This window comes from Schistocerca cancellata, chromosome 9, assembly GCF_023864275.1.
Source record: "Schistocerca cancellata isolate TAMUIC-IGC-003103 chromosome 9, iqSchCanc2.1, whole genome shotgun sequence".
Taxonomy (NCBI): domain Eukaryota; kingdom Metazoa; phylum Arthropoda; class Insecta; order Orthoptera; family Acrididae; genus Schistocerca; species Schistocerca cancellata.
The window spans coordinates 331,970,430-331,982,590 of NC_064634.1; positions in this window are offsets into that span (position 1 = coordinate 331,970,430).

The following is a 12,161-nucleotide window of genomic DNA, read 5'->3' on the forward strand; positions in this document are numbered from 1 at the left end:
CGTCGTTTAGTGATGATCGTGTGCTCAGCCGCCACTTTCGTCATGCTTGGCCTCCTAGGTCCCCAGACCTGTCCGTGCGATTATTGGCTTTGGGGTTACCTGAAGTCGCAAATGTATCGTGATCGACCGAAATCTCTAGGGATGCTGAAAGACAACATCCGACGCCAATGCCTCACCATAACTCCGGACATGCTTTACAGTGCTGTTCACAATATTATTCCTCGACTACAGCTACTGTTAAGGAATGATGGTGGACATATTGAGCATTTCCTGTAAAGAACATCATCTTTGCTTTGTCTTACTTTGTTATGCTAATTATTGCTATTCTGGTCAGATAAAGCGCCATCTGTCGGAAATTTTTTGAAATTTTGTATTTTTTGGTTCTAATAAAACACCATGTCATTCCATGCAGGTGTTTCTATTTTTACCTCTCTATCTACATTATTCCGTGATTTATTCAGTTTTCAAATTTATACTGACCTTTTGATCACACGGTATGTAAGGATCGGTTGGTTACCAAAACGTAAATGAAGCCCAAATGACGCCAAACTGAAACGCATCTGACGTCCTTAACAATATCTATATGTAATTCAGAGTGAAAGTGAAGAAGAATTAAATGATCTGCTGAACGGAATCAACAGTCTAATGAGTACACAGTATGGTTTGAGAGTAAATCGGAGAAAGACGAAGGTAATGAGAAGTAGTAGAAATGAGAACAGCGAGAAACTTAACATCAGGATTGATGGTCACGAAGTCAATGAAGTTAAGGAATTCTGCTACCTAGGCAGTAAAATAACCAATGACGGACGAAGCAAGGAGGACATCAAAAGCAGACTCGCTATGGCAAAAAAGGCATTTCTGGTCAAGAGAAGTCTACTAATATCAAATACCGGCCTTAATTTGAGGAAGAAATTTCTGAGGATGTACGTCTGGAGTACAGCATTGTATGGTAATGAAACATGGACTGTAGGAAAACCGGAACAGAAGAGAATCGAAGCATTTGAGATGTGGTGCTATAGACGAATGTTGAAAATTAGGTGGACTGATAAGGTAAGGAATGAGGAGGTTCTACGCAGAATCGGAAAGGAAAGGAATATGTGGAAAACACTGTCAAGGAGAAGGGACAGGCTGATACGACATCTGCTAAGACATGAGGGAATGACTTCCATGGTACTAGAGGAAGCTGTAGAGGGCAAAAACTGTAGAGGAAGACAGAGATTGGAATACGTCAAGCAAATAATTGAGGACGTAGGTTGCCAGTGCTACTCTGAGATGAAGAGGTTAGCACAGGAAAGGAATTCGTGGCAGGCCGCATAAAACCAGTCAGTAGACTGATAAAAAAAAAAAAATTCAGAGGCGTGAACCCAAGTCGCACAGCGAGTACTCGTAATACAGTATATGCTGACCAGGCTGAGATACACACGGTACATACAGGTACACTAACTTACAAAATATGCAGATATTGATCCAGCAGAGAACAACCCCGTCTTACAACACACTCACTCAGGAAAACTCGATGTCTTCAGATTCTGTTTCAGCAAGGACCAGCCAGCTAACAGTGAAGTAGCATATCCGTGTCACAAGTGTCCAGTCAGCGAACTGTTGCCGCTGTACCACCTCGGCAGCCACGGCGTACAGTCAGCTCTAACGGCCGTTTCCTCTCTTCGTATCAGCCCACTGCTCGCTGCTCGTTCGTTCTTCAAAACAAGACTCCACTTCCTCCTCCGCTTCTCCAGAAGTTCGTCACGGTGACGCTTGTGTTGCTATGGATGTGGCACATCCCTGGCGCGGATTTTGATAGGCCGCGGCTACGTGAGATCTTTGGCGTACAGTTACAGACAGACAGGACCATGAGATACCTTCACCAGCAGAAGGGACCTCAACTACGACTTCGAGGAAAGGTTCTCAACCCATTGGAGGCTGCACTATGTGACGTTATGAGTGTATAGACATGTGGCCGCCTGGAGTAGGTACGAGGTGGGGTGAATGTGCTCGTGCGGCCGAGCGCTGGCGGACAGCCTCAGGGCTGCAGAGACTGCTCCAGGCGATCAAAGGTGAAAAGCCGTCAGCGAAGGGTTGCAGATGGGTAAACAGTAAAACTGGGAATTTTTGTCGACGGATGATCGCTTAAGAGGGGCCAGTGAGGCAGAGTGTCACTAAAGTTGAAAACTGGCTTCTTATACTTCTTTGAAATTCGACAATCCTAGTTACATAATATATAAGCTATAGGGAAACATGGGTATTTAAAATATGTACAAGGACCAAGGCGAGGCAATAAGAAAGGAGAATAAAAAAGGAAGTGTTCAGGTTAAATACGGCGTAAAACTGGTATTCAGTCTTTCTCCCCTACCGTTCGGTTTGTACATCCAAGAAGCAATGACAGAAATGAACGGTTCATGAGTGGAATTATAATTCAGGGTGCAAGAAAATACGTAAATGAACGGTAAAGGAGTGGGATTAAAATTCAGAATGAAAGAATATCAACGATAAGGTTCCCTCAGTAAAATTCTATCCTCAGTGAAAGTGAGGGGAATTACGGAACCTGTCGAATGGAAAGAGCAGTCTAATGAGCACAGCATTCGAACTGAGAATAGAACTAAGAGAGACGAAAGTAATGAGATGCAGGAAAGAGATTAACGATAAACTTAACATAAGAGTATGAAACCATGAAATAAACGAAGTGATGGAATTCTTCTACGGTGGAATCAAAATTGAATATGATGGACGAAGCAGACTGTCACTGGCTAAGAGGGTATTCTTCGCTAATTTGAAGAAGATATTTATGAGAATGTACATCTCGAGCACAAAATTGTATAAAAATAAATCTCTGACTGTGAGAAAACCGGAAAAAAATAGAATAGAAGCATTAAGATCTGATGTTGAAAAAGGGTATTTAAAATTAAGGGAGGCGGTACAATACGAAATAACGAACTTCTCCGCAGAAACACACTAGGGAGGAAATCATGGAAAAATGGTTCAAATGGCTCTGAGCACTATGGGACTTAAGTTCTGAGGTCATCAACCCCCTAGAACTTAGAACTACTTAAACTTAACTAACCTAAGGACATCACACACACCCATGCCCGGGCCAGGATTCGAAACTACGACCGTAGCGGTCGCGCGGTTCCAGACTGTAGCACCTACAACCGCTGGGCCACTATGGACGGCCGAAATCGTGGAAAACGCAATAATAAGGGACAGATGATAGGACACGTGTTAAGATTTCATGAAATAGCTTCTATTCTACCACAGTCAGCTGTACATGGTAAAAACTGCGGGGGATGACAGAAATTGACATACATCCAGCAGTTGCCCGGAGCTGAAGAGATGGGTGCAGCTGAGAAATTCCTTTAAGTCACTTCAAAGCAGTCATAAGAAAGGTGACTAAGATGCTGTGGTTGTCACTGATTACGTTTCACAGTTATTTCGAAAAGGGCTATTTTATAAGCATTACAAAAGTTGTGTACATACACTCCTGGAAATTGAAATAAGAACACCGTGAATTCATTGTCCCAGGAAGGGGAAACTTTATTGACACATTCCTGGGGTCAGATACATCACATGATCACACTGACAGAACCACAGGCACATAGACACAGGCAACAGAGCATGCACAATGTCGGCACTAGTACAGTGTATATCCACCTTTCGCAGCAATGCAGGCTGCTATTCTCCCATGGAGACGATCGTAGAGATGCTGGATGTAGTCCTGTGGAACGGCTTGCCATGCCATTTCCACCTGGCGCCTCAGTTGGACCAGCGTTCGTGCTGGACGTGCAGACCGCGTGAGACGACGCTTCATCCAGTCCCAAACATGCTCAATGGGGGACAGATCCGGAGATCTTGCTGGCCAGGGTAGTTGACTTACACCTTCTAGAGCACGTTGGGTGGCACGGGATACATGCGGACGTGCATTGTCCTGTTGGAACAGTAAGTTCCCTTGCCAGTCTAGGAATGGTAGAACGATGGGTTCGATGACGGTTTGGATGTACCGTGCACTATTCAGTGTCCCCTCGACGATCACCAGTGGTGTACGGCCAGTGTAGGAGATCGCTCCCCACACCATGATGCCGGGTGTTGGCCCTGTGTGCCTCGGTCGTATGCAGTCCTGATTGTGGCGCTCACCTGCACGGCGCCAAACACGCATACGACCATCATTGGCACCAAGGCAGAAGCGACTCTCATCGCTGAAGACGACACGTCTCCATTCGCCCTCCATTCACGCCTGTCGCGACACCACTGGAGGCGGGCTGCACGATGTTGGGGCGTGAGCGGAAGACGGCCTAACGGTGTGCGGGACCGTAGTCCAGCTTCATGGAGACGGTTGCGAATGGTCCTCGCCGATACCCCAGGAGCAACAGTGTCCCTAATTTGCTGGGAAGTGGCGGTGCGGTCCCCTACGGCACTGCGTAGGATCCTACTGTCTTGGCGTGCATCCGTGCGTCGCTGCGGTCCGGTCCCAGGCCGACGGGCACGTGCACCTTCCGCCGACCACTGGCGACAACATCGATGTACTGTGGAGACCTCACGCCCCACGTGATGAGCAATTCGGCGGTACGTCCACCCGGCCTCCCGCATGCCCACTATACGCCCTCGCTCAAAGTCCGTCAACTGCACATACGGTTCACGTCCACGCTGTCGCGGCATGCTACCAGTGTTAAAGACTGCGATGGAGCTCCGTATGCCACGGCAAACTGGCTGACACTGACGGCGGCGGTGCACAAATGCTGCGCAGCTAGCGCCATTCGACGGCCAACACCGCGGTTCCTGGTGTGTCCGCTGTGCCGTGCGTGTGATCATTGCTTGTACAGCCCTCTCGCAGTGTCCGGAGCAAGTATGGTGGGTCTGACACACCGGTGTCAATGTGTTCTTTTTTCCATTTCCAGGAGTGTATGTTCCAAAAACGTACCGCAAATCAACGATGTGATAGGAGTCTGTAATTAAACGGATTACTCGTACTTCCTTTCTTGGATATTGGTGTTATTTATGCAATTTCTATGTATTCAGGTAAGGATCTACCGACGCGCCAGCAGTTGTATATGATTCCTAAGCATGCACTATTTTATCAACCTGTCTGGTATACAATCTGCACGGAGGCCTTGAATTTTTTAAATTGATTTAAGCTGTTTCGCTACACTGACGGAATACACTGAATTAATCATTTTGGCAGTTGTTCTTGATTCGAATTCTGGAATATTTACTTCACGCTTTATATACCCTCAACCGTCAGGGAGTAGTTACAGCACGTTGATGGCAACATAGGCGGTGGTTACCCTAATGTGAATCGATCGTATTATGTGATGATTAACATTTTTAGTCTTCTTACAGTTACCTGCATTTTGTTGTAATATCTTCCGTAACGGTTCGAGAAATTTGTTTCAGTTAGTAAAAACTCGTTCTACCTTTCGACCGACTACCCGCTTCTCCAGTCCTAAAATCTTTTTTTTTTTTGTATTCTGATGTATTACTTCAATAAATTTTTTCCTTGTACTACAAGTAGCCTGAGGATTATAAGAGTCTGTCGATATAAATTTACAGTTTTCCTCGGGTACTTATACGTGTGGTATATTTGTCGGTGTGCGGCTGCCGGATGTACGAGGTCATTCCTAAAGAAAAGTGGTTGCGATAACGCATGTGAATAGAAGTACTGCGAGTTTAATTTCTTAGAGTTTTTCCTATTTGCTGAACTCTGCTTAGTTCGTCCCTTATACGATAAATGACAGTACCTGTCGAAAACACGCACTCGAAATTCCCCGATTTGCTGATTACGCAAGCGACCTCTGCAGCTGATTTCCCAAACGAATGCTAATACAGTGACACTTTGAACTTTGCTCAGATGGAGATTCAAGGGGAGGGGGGGGGGGGTGGAGGGGACAGGTCGGTTCGAATTATGGTGCTGGGAGAAATTTTACACCGCATTTACATAAATTTATATTCTGCAAGCAGCTGATGGCGGAAATTCATTTGAGGTATAATCTCTTTTATCTTATTCTCATGATGGCTAAGCGAGATACAAGGCTGTGGCAGCGGAGCGATCTCACATTCTTTTCGGAATACAGGTTCCCTCGACTTACCCATCAGGGTTTCGAGATAACTACGTCGTCTTTCTTCCAAGGATTCTTCACGCACTAGTATTTCTTTTAGGATTCAAAAACCCGATCGGTAAAATACAGAACCCTTACAGGGTCGGTTTCCTGTTTTTCCGACTGTTAGGGCCCTTTTTCTTATGTACGGGTAAACGTATCAAGTTGAAATTTACGCCACGTACTACGGTCTACGGTCCACTGGTGACGTAGGGAATTGAAGCGAATAAGTCAATGCAGTCAAAAACGAGGGCCATTTGTGTCACATATTTCGATAGTCGCAAATTCACTAATCGCTAGGGCCCGATTTTAATTACCTAAAAAACAGCGAATTATGCAAGCATTTATGACCTAAAACTTACATAAATATTACCTTAAAAAATAAAATATGACTTAATAGAAGTTTATTTAAAGCATTCTTGTTTGTTTATTTAATTTTTTATTCACCATAAAGTAATAGAAAATTCACGTCTCAGAATATTGTAAGTATAGTTCTTTCTTTCTGTAGGGTTTGTGGCTAATTTGCACCTATTTTTGAATGTCTGAGAGTTTTATTTTCTAACCACAAAATACAGTGAAAAGATCGTCTATCGAAACAGTAAAACAATGTTTTTATTTCTACATAGTATTTAAAGCGTTTCACATTATTTAATACCGTATGTCAATCTTCAGTATCTGCAAAGTTGCACTGGATCACAAGGTGCATTTTCAGGTTTTCCGTTGTCGAAGATCTACGGTTGTCGCTGAGGATAGTTTTGTACCTGGAAAAGCTCCTCTCCACAAGACGTCACTGGAGGTTATTTGAAGGCAGTCAGGTCACTGGAGTTCAGCTTTGTTTCCCTATCTTCAAATGTTGGAGAACACTTTGCAATTTGGTTTTCACTGTGTCAGCCACATGACCACGAGCTTGCACGTGTAGCACAATACTCAGGGCCTCACATAGCTGAGTGCCAACAGCTTCCAGTCGTTTGATGGCTTTTGATATCACTGAAAAATTGGCGTTGATGTATGCCAGATTTCGGGACAATGTATCTGTAAAAACTTCTTTCACAATTTTGATAGCACTTTATTCATCGCTATCAAGCTCATAGAAGATTGTCTTTATTTGGGTGTAATTGGTGCAGTAATACTCAGCAGCATTAAGCCAAGAACCCCATCGTGTAAGAACAGGTTTGGGTGGGAGGGGCGTTGAAGGTGCTTGTTCCTTGAATTTCTGCACCCGTAGCGGAACCTCGCTGAGTTCTCTTACTGGCGGAGTGGAAAGGCTCTCATTTTCCCGGCTTTAAAGGTTGATCCGAACGACAGAGATACTAGCACTCCGAACGACAGACAGACACTAACTACCTAACAAATGCAGACGAGAGACAGACTAGCAAGCTGAGGACGAGAAACTGACCTAGACAGACCGACTGGCGAGCTCAAAGCGCCACTTAAATGCACGTGAACAGGCAACCTTTCCCCTTTCCCACCAGAGGGAGACGCCAAAGCTGCGATAGCCACAGCGGCGCCACCGCCAGAAACGGAGGGCGACTGCTGTACACTATGTGCTGCGGCGCGCTCTTCAAAACAGCAATTTTTACTACCGCGCAAAAACCAACTCCGAAAAAAATTAGTTCAGGTATACATGCCGACGTTGAAAGTAGAAGATGAAGAGACAGAGAAAGTATATGAGGATACAGAACGGGTAATTCAGTTATTTAAGCAATATGAAATCTAATGTTCACGGTGGATTGGAATGCGGTTGTAGGAGAAGGAGTAGAAGACAGGGTACTAGGAATGAGAGAGGATAGAGACTAATTGAGTTCTGCAATAAATTTCAGCTTGTAATGGCAAATACTCTGTCCAAGTACCACAAGATAAGGAGGTATGCTTAGAAAAGAGAGATACGGGAAGATTTCAGTTGGATTACATCATGGTCAGGCAGAGATTCCCAAATCAGATATTGGATTGTAAGGCATACCCAGGAGCAAAAATAGACTAAGATGAAGATATAGTAATGGTGATGAGTAGGCTGAAATTTAAGAGACTAGTTAGGAAGAATCAACTAGCAAAGAATCACCGTCCTTAATACACAGGAATGAAGAGATTCTTTTGAATTTCTCTGAGGCTATATACTGCGATAATGAGTATCTCAGCAGGCATTTCAATTGAAGAGTAATGAACATATCTAAAAATGGCAGTCACAGAATTTGAAAAGGAAATCACAGGTACAAGGAAGATACTACGAGGAAACCATGGGTAACAGAATAAATACTTCAGTTGTTTGACGAAAAATGTACGGTGAAAATCAGGAATATAGAAGTACAAGTCAGTTAGGAATGAAATAAATAGGAAGTGCAGGGAAGCTAAGGCGAAATGGCGGCATGAAAATTGGTAGAAATCAAAAACGGACTGGTGCAGCATACCCAAAGTCAAAACAACTTTCTGGGAAATTAAAGGCAAAGGCAACATTACGAGTGCAAAGGGAAATCCATCGTTAAATGCAGAGCAGAGCGAATAGGTGGGAAGTGTACACTGAAAGCCTTTATGTGGGGGAGGACTGGTCTGATGGCATGATAGAAAAACAAACAGAACTTGATACGGAAATCATAGGGGATCCAGTATTAGACCAAACTTTGAAAGAGACTTGGAAGACATAAGATCAAACAAGGCATCGGAATTTCTAAAATCATTGCGGGAAGTGGCAACAAAAGCCCTACTCAAATTGGTGTGTAGAATGTATAATACTGGCGTTATACCAGCACATTTTAGGGAGAACATCATGCTCCAATTCTGAAGATTACAAGAGCCGACAAGTGTGAGAATTATTGTACAATAAGATTAACACATCATGTAGCCTACTTGCTGACTACAATAATATTCTGAAGAATGGAAAACAAAATGGATGATTTGTTAGATGACGATCACTGTGGCTTTGGAAAACGTAAAAGCACCAGAGGGGCAATTCTTTGTTTCTTCGATTTTCAAACTCAACGTCAGAAGAAAAATCATGATACATTGATACGATGAATCGATACAGAAAAACCGCTAGACAATGTAAAAATGTTTTGCCGACCGGAGTGGCCGTGCGGTTCTAGGCACTGCAGTCTGGAGCCGAGCGACCGCTACGGTCGCAGGTTCGAATCCTGCCTCGGGCATGGATGTGTGTGATGTCCTTAGGTTAGTTAGGTTTAATTAGTTCTAAGTTCTAGGCGACTGATGACCTCAGAAATTAAGTCAAATAATGCTCAGAGCCAATTGAACCATTTTGAACAATGTAAAATGGTGCAAGGTATCCGAAATTCTTAAAAAATAGGGGTAAGCTAAGGGATAGACGCTTGAGATACCATTGGTACAAGAACAAAGTGGGAACAATAAGAGTGTAACGTGATCGGATTTAAATGTATTGTGAGGTAGAGATGAAGTTTCTCGACCTTGTCGTTAAAGCTGTCCATTGAAGAAGCAATGATGGAAATAATAGAAAGGTTCAAGAGTGGTTTAAAATTCACTGTGAACGTATAAAACTCGTTGATGACGTTGCTACCCTGAGTGAAAATGAAGAAGTATTACAGAACTGTAGAATGGAATCAACAGTCCAAAGAGTACAGCGTATGGATTAAGAGCATAGTATGGTATTAAACACGACTGTGGGAAAATCAGAACAGAAGAGGATCGAAGCAGTTGAGATATAGTGCTACAGGAGAATGTTGAAAATTAGGTGGTTTGATAAGGCAAGGAGTAAGGAGATTCTCCGCAGAATCGGCGAGGAAGAGGCAGGATGATAGGACATCTGTTAAGACATCAGGGAGTAACTTCCGTGGCACCAGAGGGACCTGTAGAGGGCAAAACTTGTAGAGGAAGACAAAGATTGCAGTATATCCTGCCAACAATTGAGTACATAGATTGCAATTGCTACTCTGTGATGAAAAAACTGGCACAGGACAGGAATTCGTGGGGGCAGCGTCAAACCCGTCAAACAATTCCGATGACTGAAAAAAGAAAGCAATTATAGTAATAACAATAAATCGGTGTGGAGCCACTAGGGGATGTTGAAAACCATCCGATAAAATTTGGAAGAGATGAGAACAGATCACAGGGTGTGCGACATTGACTTCACACGTACGTGAACGGAATGGAAAAGGGTACCTCTAAGACTCTCAGGTCGGCAACATCCTAAGGTGCTCCCTGTGCACCTTTTATTGAACACCTTAAGAACATACCTGTACGGAGGCAGCCGGCGACTGTTCACTAGGTTTCGAACCACTGGTTCTTGATGGATAATTATTTTCTAGCCACCTAATACCTCAGTAAGGAGACAGACCAATCGAACACATTTTGTAAGAGTGATCGCCGCAACTGCGCTCATCGAGCTACCATTCTGCATCTGAAACCTGAGAGAGAAAATTTATTTCTAATGTTTTCCCATTCCAAAGTTAATTCAGAGAGTAACGTGTGATGCATAAACATATTTATGGTGTGTGATTGTAGTCAATATAATAAAGCCATAAGGCGGCTTAGGAGCACTGCAGTGTATCGAGTACAAGTAACGAACAAGTGAATTGGTTTAAAGAGAAATAATGCAGGAAAATTTTCATATATATAGTCACCTAACCGATGCAATTGGTTTATAGGCACACCATGGTTCCTCAAAGCAATGCAAATATGTTTGAATGTCTTAAGAAGCAACAGCAATGTTCTCAGTATACAATTTTACGTAAGGCAACAACTCTTTTTACAATTCAAGAGAAGATGATAACACTCAATCTACAAAACAATGGACTGAAAAGATAACATTCATCAGTATAACAAGCTATCACTTAGCCAAAATTAAATAACATTCCAAGTTTCATTTCACCATGTAGAAGAATACAGCCCCATCCTGAACGCAGAGTAATCGTGAGTAAACAGCAGAAATTTTGCAAGCAGACCGGAAATAACCAAACAAATTCACCTAAGTTTCACCAAAGGCAAGTAAGGAAAAGCAAGTCGAATGGAAAGGAGACTCATGTGGAAAAACGTAAATAAAATGTTTATTATTTCAACACCGTGGCAATATGCGGGTGGGGTACATTTTGCCGAGGTTATTTCGAGTACGCTGAGGAAGTTCCGCTGGAAAGCTCAAATACAAATCCTCCATATAGTCCCGTTCACTCCCCATGCGATTTCCATATTTTGGCCTTCGATTTGCTTCGGGCGAAGAGACGCCGGCCCGGTTATAATCATGGTTCCGCAGGCAACCGCAAATGTTTTTCTATGAAGGAATCGGCCATATTGTCTCACAATGGGATAATGGTAAACCTATTAACAGTTAGGCTGTTACTTTTGAAATAATAAGCAGTTTACTTATTTTGTTCGCAATTCGTCTCGTTTTCATGTGACTGCCGCTTGCAATCAATCGAAGCTGAGTATGGCAGCGGGCAGTGCACGCCAGCGGAACCATTCCGCTGTGAGCTCTATCTGCATCAGCACTGAAGCACTATGCCTCGTCGACGTTTGTATCGTCATCGTCGCCACCGCATGCCAGTTTATAAACATATAATTAGCCTTGAAAATAAACTTGGAGGAAATGGGACTGCACAATCTGTTATACTTAATGGACATATTTTTTTCCGTGGATGTAGAGTTAATTTTTCACTTGATGTCGCAACTGGAGCAGCTGGCAGTGGGTGGTTTACACTCGCAATTGTCCGCTGTGAGAACGCATCGCTACCTGGACTAGAATCTTTTCCGACCGTGATGTCATCGCCCACAAGACTTGGCACTGTGGAATCGCCCACGATCTAGCGTAGACAAAACGGAGTGGGTAAAAGTGATTTTGCCGAATGAACAGGCAACCTTCAAAGTATCGTAAGAGAGAATTACATTTTCGTTTCTCAAATGGTAAATTCCTATACCATCTGATGCTGCTCTTGTAGTAGCTGTAACGGTGGTTAGTGGTACAATAAAAAGTTTCAGACAGAAAAAGCGACTGTTTGCATATCTCAGCTCCAGAAACAGTCAACTGAAAAGTTTTCTTGTGGTAAACTTCTTCTGCTATGCAAAACATTTTTTCGCAGGTATGTGAGAACTTTCCTACGCGGTGTGTCTTTTATTTGTAAG